Source organism: Hemiscyllium ocellatum, chromosome 15 (genome assembly GCF_020745735.1).
Source record: "Hemiscyllium ocellatum isolate sHemOce1 chromosome 15, sHemOce1.pat.X.cur, whole genome shotgun sequence".
Lineage (NCBI taxonomy): Eukaryota > Metazoa > Chordata > Chondrichthyes > Orectolobiformes > Hemiscylliidae > Hemiscyllium > Hemiscyllium ocellatum.
In genome coordinates, this window is record NC_083415.1 from 46,418,224 (window position 1) to 46,429,023 (window position 10,800).

A 10,800-nucleotide genomic window follows, 5' to 3' on the forward strand; every position below is an offset into this window, starting at 1 on the left:
AATCTGTCCTTTCATGCAAATATTTCTTTTCTTATTCTTCTGTGAAGCACTTTGGGATGATTTCCTCTGTTACAAATGCCACAGAAAAATATTTTTTTTAAAACTATAGAAGACTGCTAATTTCTATAAGACCATTTAGGTCAAATCTCCACAGAATGTAGGAAATCTGCCGCAATTATAAAAGTACCACAAATTTTCAAACAGAGTACCTGAGTCTTCATGAGAACAGCATTTTCAGGAACTTGTCACATTCCCTTTTTTAAACATTAACTGTTACATTCTGTCTGTTTAGATTAGGGGACAAGCTCTTGAATTAAAAATACAACAATCATTCTACATGGTAGGATCATGCACGCCTAGTGTATTCTATGCTTTTATGTAGTGTAACAGGACAAAAGGAAAGGTTAGAAGGAGGATGAATTTACAATGCTCACTATCACATCTCCACTAGTAACACATAATCCATATTTTTTACCTTTATGAACCTGAAGGGTGTAATCATGAAACTAATGTATTAATGAGCTAGGATAATGAGACCTGATTTGCCTATGCAAATTGGGTTAATTGCAAAATCATCTTGCTGCCTGTTACTCAAAACCTGCAATTCCTATATTTAGAATGCACTGAGGGCATGGATAATATTCAGGGAATGACATACTGCAATATATTAGTTTTCAGTCTTACATAAGCTGGTGATAATTAAATATATCATTTATGCATAGTGTCAAAATATAGTTTAATCCCTGTTGTTCACTGCCATCGTTTTTTGTCCCTTTCCTGCATCAGAACAAAAGCAACGTAAATTGCTGACATCATTTCATGAGGTGATTGTTCTGTTTACTTAAGAGCAGTAACAATTTTCTATTTTGGCAGTACACAAGGGCCTTCAAATTTCTTTTCATATTTTGAACCCTTCAATTTATTGTATTGCCATGTTGATTTTGACGTTTAGTCAATGTACGTGCGAATGTACAAGTATTTATATTTTTTATGTTCTATTGTCTAGCTGCAATAGCCATATGAATTGTGATGTAGGAATGTGGTGTCACAGGTGAGATGAATTTGGCAATGTATTACAATTGGTAAAACAATGGGACAATCTGCCTCCTATTGTACTGGTTTCTCTAAACAACACTAGGAAAGTAACCAGAGGGAACTTTGAATAGAATTGAACCAATTTATTATGTGCGAGCTTGAGGTTCAGCTTATTCTGGGTTATTTCAATCACTAGAAGATACAGGAAGAAGAAAGTTGTCATCTTCAACTCTTCCTTTTATGTTAATTTTCCTTAGCATTTTCATGTAATGAACTGATATCTGGTGACAAAAGCTTGTAAGTGGCCAAGATCTTACCATAGTTTTTATGTGAAATTTATTGGAGGTTATTTATGCATAGTTATCCAATGGATTGAATTGGTGTTCATCTTATTGAGTTGTAAAATACATGATCCTATCTCCAGATTTTTGCAAACAATTGTATCAGTCGGTATCTCTCATTTAGACTGTTGTTTGTCAATTGTTTGGTCTCATTTCCTTTTCCATTACAGTATCTCCAACAAGGCCCTCAACCACAATGATTTAAAAAAATACAATTAGCTGTATTAAAATATTTCTGAAGTTTGACTGACAGAGAGTGTCACTTTGAAATTGTGGCTTTCAAGGTTTCTGTTGGTGGCATACACTTTGCATAACTGACATGTTACTGGATATGCAAATCCTAACTTCTCAAAGACTGCATAATTAATTCACTTGTGAAAAACTACAAATGCTGGAAATCTAATATACAAATCTGTGAAGATAAAAACAGCTCCTCCCCTGATCAGGTCAGCATTCCATGGATCTTTCCACCAGGACCCAATATGGAGACCCATCCCACAAGAATGAGTGGAGGGACCATTGAAGAGATTTTTATAATGATGACCAATTATGAGGCCGCTGCCAGGCCTGGATGGCATCTGCCTCTCTGAGGAGCTGTGCCCACTCCACAATTAAAGGATTGGCAGTTCGGCAGTTTCACCAATGATGGACATCATAAGACGATAAGACATAGGAGTAGAAATTATATAATCTGGCCCATGAGTCTGCTCTGCCATTCAATCATGGTTGACAAGTTTCTCAACCCTGTTTTTCTGTCTTCTCCCCATAACCTTTGATTCTCTTAATAGTCAAGAACCTACTTATCTTTGTCTTAAGTATACTCAATGACCTAATCTCCACAGCCTTCTATGGTAATGAATTCCATAGATTCATCACTTTCTGGCTAAAGAAGTTTCTCTTCATCTCCGTTCTAAAGGGTCTTCCCTTTACTCTAAGACTATACCATTGAGTCCTAGTCTCTCCTACTAATGGAAACATCTTCCCAATGTCCACTCTATCCAGGCTTTTCAATATTCTGTAAGTTTCAATTGGCTTCCCCCTCATCCTTTTAAACTCCATCGAGTACAGATTGAGGGTCCTCAAATGTTCCTCATACGTTAAGCCTTTCATTCTTGAGATTATTCTTGTGAACCTCCTCTGGACTCACTCCAGGGTCAGTGCATCCTTCTTGAAATATCAGGCCCAAAATTGCTCACAATATTCTAAATGTGGTCTGACTACAGCCTTACAAATCCCCAGAATTACATCCCTGTTTTTATATTATAGTCCCCTTGAAATAAATGCCAAAGTTGTATTTGCCTTCCTAAATATTGACTCAACATGCAAGTTAACCCAAACAGAATTCTGGACTAGGACTCCCATGTCTCCTTGCACTTCAGATTTCTGAATTTTGTCCCAGTTTAAAAAATAGTCTATACCTTTATTCTTCCCACAAAAGTGCATGACCTCACACTTTCCCACAGATAGAGAAGGAGAGATGTCTATATGTTGAAGAACTCTTGAAAGGCCAGTCAGAGTGTTTCTTTAAGAGTCTGGGAAAGGCAGTTCCCAACAGGCAGAGGGTTGATAGTGAAGCAGCAGAGGCAAACTTTCAAAGGCAACGATCATATTCAGGATATCCCCTTCATGTGCTATTGAGCATCCAGAAAGGAGGACATTCCCCTGACAAACTATTTGCAGGTCACTTCATTGAAGCTGACAGACTCTTTATGCAACCCACCTCAAATGGGCTTGTAAAAGCCCTGTCCTTATTTCAGAGCAAAACACCTTTTATGCAAAATGTTCATCTGTTATCTTCATTACAGATACTGACAGATCTGTGCATTTACGGCAAAGTTATTCCAAAAGATAGTGTCAATGTCTTCATTGCAGAAAAGATTTTTTTACTGCTATACTAACATATCACAATATATGACTCATCATATCACAAGAGGACATAAATAATCAACATTGACAGAATGTGAAACTCTGGAGAAATATTAATTGAAATTTTCATTCTATTAAAGAAAGCCAGGAGACAGACTTATTAGTTACCAGCTTCAGTTGTCCATAAAAAGATTGCAAGTTTTTCATTAACACAGGTCTCACTGTAAACTGTTTTGTTCTGCCATTATTGAAGGTAAAACAGCTTGCTAGGTAGAAATTCAATGATTAAACAAAGCATGCTGAAACACTTGGAAATTGTGAAGTGCTAATTTCTGCAGTGATGTGAAAATGAATCCCTTCTCTTCCATCATCATCATTAAAGTTTAAAATATAATGTTAATGAGTTATCAAGTGAAGTGAATAATTTCCTGTTTTCTCACAATTTCCTGTAGGTGCTGACTCAGGCTATGAAAGGTTTCCCACTTTTAGCTGTTCTTCAATACCTTGTCAAATACCAGTCATAATACTTGAGAGCCTGAACAGTGCAGGTTGGGTCATTCTTTGGTTCAAGTGTGGGGAGGCATTTTTCAGCACAATTGTTGCACAGTATTGGAACATTCATGCATTGTTCCTTTTCGGAGGTGGCAGATCAGTAAGCACTCAAACAATTGATTTGTTTCCTTAAGGAAATGTTGGCAGAAAGTTGGTACTGAAAAAAAGGTGATCCCACTCAGGCATGTGCAACTCAGTAGAAGTGTAGCGAGTATTTCCAGGTAACTGGCATGGTTAACTGTAATAATTGATTATTGTTTGCTTAAATTAGTACCATCAACTCAAAACAAAAATGCAAAGTATTTCAGGATTTTTTTTTCCTTATCTGCTATAACTGTGTGGTATTCAAGGTGTACTGTGATCCAATTTATAGAACATGGTGAAGTCCATATGAGGTCGTTTTTCAGCTGAAGTTACATTCACAAACTGCACTCCACTGCAAAAAGGGGAAACAAAATTGTGAAATGGTGAAAACTACAATAAGAGTAAAAAGTGTCGTAGATACCAATAATAGCATAAAACATTCTGTAAAACTATATTTAATAAAAGATTCACAGGTAGACAGAATGGCGAAGAAGGCATTTAGTATGTTTGTCTTTATTGGTCTGTACATTAGTACAGGAGTTGGGAGCTCATGTTGCAGCTGTACAGGACATTGGTGAGACCACTTTTGGAATACTATGTTCAATTCTGGTCTCCTTACTAAAGGACGTATGTTGTGAAACTTGAAATGGTTCAGAAAAGATTTACAAGGATTTTACCAGGGTTAGAGAGTTTGAGCTATAGGGAGAGGCTGAATAAGCTGGGGCTGTTTTTCCTAGAGTATCGGAGACTGAGGGGTGACCTTATAGAAGTTTATAAAATCATGAGGGGCATGGATATGGTGAACAGCCAGAGTCTTTTACCTAGGTTTGTTGAGTCCAAAATGGGAGGACATAGGTTTAAGGTAGGAGGAGAAAGGGACCTAAGGAGCAGATTGTTCACACAGAGGATGGTGTGTGTATGGAATGAGCTGCCAGAGGAAGTGGTGGAGGCTGCTACAATTACAACATTTAAAAGGAACCTGGATAGGTATGTCAATAGGAAGGGTTTAGAGGGATATGGGCGAAATGCTGGCAAATGGGACTAGATTTATTTAGGATATCTGAATGGCATGGACGAGTTGGACCAAAGAATCTGTTTCCGTGCTGTACATCTCTATGGCTCTATGACTCCATGACTCAATGACTTGATTACTCTAATTGGTAGGTTTCATTCCTAATATAGATTGTATCCTCTTCCATCTCTCCACATTTTCTAAAGTCAATGGCTGTCACTGAGCTGTGTGGCTCACCATGCTGAACTATCAAGGGAGTCATAAACTCCTAAAGTTGGAGACATAGAGCCTCATACACATAGGTAGCTTTTACAGACCCTATAAGAATGGAAAATGTGCTGTGCAGCATGATGTAATTCAGTGCAATGTGAACTTGTGATTTCACGAAGGTGAGTTGGGATACAGAGATAAAGACAGTGGTGTGTTCGCAGCATGTCGCACCTCATGACATCCAGTGGTCAGTTCGCAATTGTAATGCATTTGCATGCCATGAATATCATCGACAATTAACAGTCTTCAATAAAAAAAAAGACAGTGGCCCACAAAAGTCTCATGGCAACTGGTTCGTGATTGTTTCAAGGTGACAGGCATCTGTCTGGTTTGTCCAGTTATAAGGTCCATGGCTTACCTTGTTTACTGTATGGCAACTGTATGAGGAAGAGAATGGTCACTTTCAGGGAGGCTTTGAGCCGTCCAAAGTGAGTCCGTGCTGAGGAGGATTGCAGAATGAGCCTGGGGAATGGAAGATTGAAGTGGGAAAGGCTTGGTGTCCGAAGAGTGCAGTGGTCATGATTTCGTTGGCCAAATTAAGATAATGAGGCATCTAATGGCCAATGGCAATTCTGTATAAATGTATATCCATCTCACAGCTTTGATTGGCAGATCTTTACAGAGCTTTGATTTGACCTCCAGCATTTCAATTACCCCTGCTGAAATTCCTCTCAAACATGGTCCTTTTCAATGCATAAAAGGAAGGGCCAGCTGAACCTATAATGTTCAGCTATGTCTCACAGAGTGTTAAGTACAACAGAGGGAACCAATATGTCCATTCAAACAACATTATTTCTTAAAAACAAAGGAAATTCCCTGTAACCATTAATATGTGCCAAATATGAGGTGGAGAACAGATGTTTGAGGGTTGAAGTAGTGCAGGAGATCAAAGAGATGGTGAGGGATGAGACAGTGGAGAAGTTATGAATTGTAAAATAGAGATATTTTCTGACCAGTAGTAATGATATTCTAGTGAGCAAAGTTATAATAAATGAACACGTCATGGTATAAATTAAAATACGAATACCATAACTTAGGATGAGCTCAACTTATTAAAGATATGAAATATGGACTGACCGGGAGAATGTGGATCACAAGACAATAAAGATAAGGTTTCAGCAGCAACTGGGCTGAGACAGGGGTGAAGACAAATCATTTTCAAAAGGTGAAAGGAGATGTGTGGGTTTTGAGAGGGTACGAGGCTCAGTTCAGGGTCAAATTGAACACAAAGGTTGCGAATAGTTGGATTGAAGTGGTGAGAGAAAGGTACAAAGTTGATGACAAGGAGTAGAGTTTGTGCCAAGTTCTGAAGACATTATCACTCAAGTAGCAGTACTAAAGTAAAAAAAGAACTGCAGATGCTGGAGATCTGAAACAAAAGCAGAAATTACTGGAGAAACTCAGCAGGTCTGGCAGCGTCTGTAGAGAGAAAACAATTTTAATATTTAAATTCCAGTGACCGTTCTTCGGAACAGGTTTCTGGATTCAAAATATTGACTCTGTTTTCCATCCATTTGCACCTTGAAATGAAATTAGAGTTCTGAAGGACACAGCATCTGTGCAGCTTCTAAGGTAGCTGGCACAGACATCTATGATACAGTACTGATGACTTATACATTGACACAATATTTTCAACATAGAACATAGAAAAGTACAGCATAGAACAGGCCTTTTGGCCCACGATTTTGTGCTGAGGTTTAATCCTAATGTAAACTATAGTAACTTAACCTACGCACCCCTCAACTCACTGCTATCCATGTGCATGTCTAGCAGTCACTTAAATGCTCCTAATGACTCTGCTTCCACTGCCACAGCTGGCAATGCATTCCATACATTCACAACTCTCTGCGTAAAGAACCTACCTCTGACATCTCCTTTTATACCTTCCTCCTAATATCTTCAAATTATGACCCCTCGTACTAGTCAATCCTTCCCTGGGGAAAAGTCTCTGGCTATTGACTCTATCTATTCCACTCATTATTTTGTACACCTCAATCAGGTCTCCTCTCTTCCTCCTTCTCTCCAGAGAGAGAAGTCCGAGCTTATTCAACCTTACTTCATAAGGCAAGCCCTCCAGTCCAGGCAGCATCCTGGTAAACCTTCTTTGCCCCCTCTCCAAAGCCTCTGTATTTTTCCTATAGTAGGGTGACCAGAACTGGACACAATATTCCAAGTGTGGTCTCAACAGAGACTTGTAGAGCTGCAGCAAAACCTCGGGGCTTTTAAACTCGATCCCCCTGTTAATGAAAGCCAAAACACCATACGCTTTCTTAAAAACCCTATTCACTTGGGTGGTAACTCTGAGGGATCTATGTACTTGCACATCCAGATCCCTCTGTTCCTCCATACTGCCAAGAATCCTGTCTTTCATTCTATATTCAGCATTCGAGTTCGACCTTCCAAAATGCATCACTTTGCATTTATCCAAGTTGAACTCCATCTGCCATTTCTCAGCCCAGCTCTGCATCCTGTCTATGTCAGGCTGTAGCCTGCAATAGCACTCTATACTATCGATGACACCTCCAACCTTTGTGTCATCTGCAAATTTACTAACCCACCCCTCAACCTCCTCATCCAAGTCATTTATAAAAACTACAAAGAGCAGAGGCCCAAGAACAGAGCCCTGCAGGACCCCACTCAACACTGACCTCCAGGCAGAATACTTTCCATCCACAACCACTCTCTGCCTTCTGTCAGCTAGCCAATTCTGAGTCCAGGTGGCCAAATCTCCCTGTATCCCATACTTCCTGACTTTATGAATGAGCCTACCATGGGGAACCTTATTAAATGCCTTGCTGAGGTCCATATACACAACATCCACTGCTCGACCATCATCGACCTGTCTTGACACTTCCTCAAAGAACTCAATAAGATTTGTGAGGCACGACCTGCCCCTCACAAAGTCATACTGACTGCGTTTAACCACATTATGCTTTGCCAGGTAGTTATAAATCCTATCCCTCAGAATTCTTTCCAAAACTTTGCTGACCACAGACCTAAGACTGACTGGTCTATAATTGCCAGGGATTTCCCTGTTACCTTTCTTGAAAACAGGAACAGCATTCACCTCCTTCCAATCCTCTGCTATGACTCCTGTGGAGAAGGAAGAGGCAAATATCCTCGTCATTTATTGCTGATGAACTCGACATAATATGTGCATAGTCTATAGCACCCTGCATGTGGGGGAAGCCAGTCATTTTGGGAAAACCTACTGTCTGGTATGTTGCACTGATTATATCATAGAGAAATGAGATGAAGCAGTGTTACTATCATAAATTGCAAGGATAACAGTCTTGATACATTTGAAAGCTTTCAACATACAATATTCCCATATTGAACAATAATATGATATCATGCACTGCTGGGCATTAAGCAAAGATTAGCATTCCCTTCAGGAGATCTAACATGATATGGTGCTTAAGGCAGGTAGCCTCTGTAGTTTTAGGTCTGTAGCAATTACAACAATAGTCAATCAGACATGTGATGGTATAAAATAGCAATATGTTTGAGAATGTGCGCTTGTATTTCTAAGGAAGTGTTGCCCCTGCCACACGTATGCCCTCAGAAGCTGTATATTTTTTCATTTTTCTTCCATTATATGTACTATAAAGGCATAAACATAGTTGACAGTGATTGACCTGGTACACAACTGGGTTTTGTGGTATGCACCTCACAAGGTCCTGGCAGTGGGAAGTACTTCTGATCTTGGTGAGCACTGGATAGCACGAACACATGCCATAGAGGTGTAGGTGCCTAAATAGTAAGGTGAGTGGCAGAGAATTGAGTGCAGTAACTCACTAGAGTTCACAAAGAGAAACCCTCCCTGAAACTCACTGAAATGGACAATTAGCTGAGTACTGCTATAATTCTGTTCTTGTTCCTGATGAAGGGCTTATGCTCGATACGTCGAATTCTCTATTCCTGAGATGCTGCCTGGCCTGCTGTGCTTTGACCAGCAACACATTTGCAGCGATAATTCTGTTCTCCTTCACTCTCGACAGAAATGCCGCCAGAGCTACTGAATATGTCCAGTGGCTTTATAGTTATGTTGCATTCTTTATTCTGCTAGTTTCATAGAAACATACAGCCATTGAGAATAAGTATTAAAATGATTTTAAAAATCTGCTATTAGTGTTGGAAAATATACATGACCACTGGATGATTTTCTGCACATTGCAGTATCGTGATATGAATACTTACTATGAACTCCAATGGCAAAAAGAATAGCAGCTGATGAAACAAATCCTGTCAAGGTAGGAGACTACAGATAAAGTCATCCTTGTCCTGCTCTCTCACTAAAGAAGGACAAGTGGTGGTAGCTTAACCTGAGGGTCATCTTAAGGGTTCTTCATGGTAACCTCAGCCAGTGCAGGAGTTGAACCACACGGCTCATTTTATTCCACATTTAGCAAACTTGCTGTTGAGCCAACTGAGCTATAAGTTGCAGGTGGCACAGTGGCACAGTGGTTAGCACTGCTGCCTCACAGCGCCTGAGACCCGGGTTCAATTCCCAACTCAGGCGATTGACTGTGTGGAGTTTGCATGTTCTCTGTGTGTCTGTGTGGGTTTCCTCTAGGTACTCCAGTTTCCTCCCACAGTCCAAAAGATGTGCAGGCCAGGTGAATTGGCCATGCTAAATTGCCTATTGTGTTAAGTAAGGGGTATGGGTGGGTTGCGCTTCGGCAGGTCGGTATGGACTTATTGGCCCAAAGGGCCTGTTTCCACACTGTCAGTAATCTAATCTAAAAAAGTTGGCCAACAGTGTTAAAGATGCATGGAATCAATGGCTGCAGCAGTTAGTGAAAAATTAAAGCTTCAAAATAAAAGGATTGATGAAATGATCCTTAATAAAGGGACATTGCAGCAGAATGAGTATGTAATAAACTGGAGCTCAGGCAGCGAAAACAGATTCCAGACTGGGTGAACCAAAGGACCAAATAGATTGTCTTTATTCACATTTTAATTGTGTTCCTTCAAATTGCTAAGACAACAGTCTGTTTCCAACTAACCCTCCCCCACCAAGAGCACTTCCAGCTGAAGGGGCCATCCAGCAAACTCTGTTTGGGAACCAGCACATAAATTATGATTTTAAAAAAACATTTCAAACATAACTGATGGTGCAAAAAGATTCTACCAGAAGTTGACTGATAGATGGTATAAACCAGGAATGTGTTGGGTTTAATCCTTAAACTTTATTGTGTTAACTGGCTGCAGACTGGGTGATCCTGTTCACTTCAGTGTCCCAGGCTTCAAAGAGAATTAAGTTTTTAGAGTATCCTAAATGCACCTTTGAAAAGAGAGTAAGCAATGGATTTTGTTTAGTTAAGGCATATCATTTGGCAACAGTCATTGCTGAGTTTTGTGCATGACCAAAAATTAACAGTTTAGGCATGATGCCAGAGAGCAACCTGTTGTTTATACCCTGACAATGAATCAACATCTTCAGCAGAGAAAATTGATGACCAAAAAAATCATTTTAGTTTGTAACTCCACAGGTAAGAGTGCTCTGCTCTGTGCTTTGCAATGGAAACATTACATTGGTTACACCCATGATGCTCTCTTTCCCCCAGAAATATTGTCCTTTTTTAATCTAATGTAACATTCATTCAATTGTGATGTGCATCAAACTAAGAATTTCTC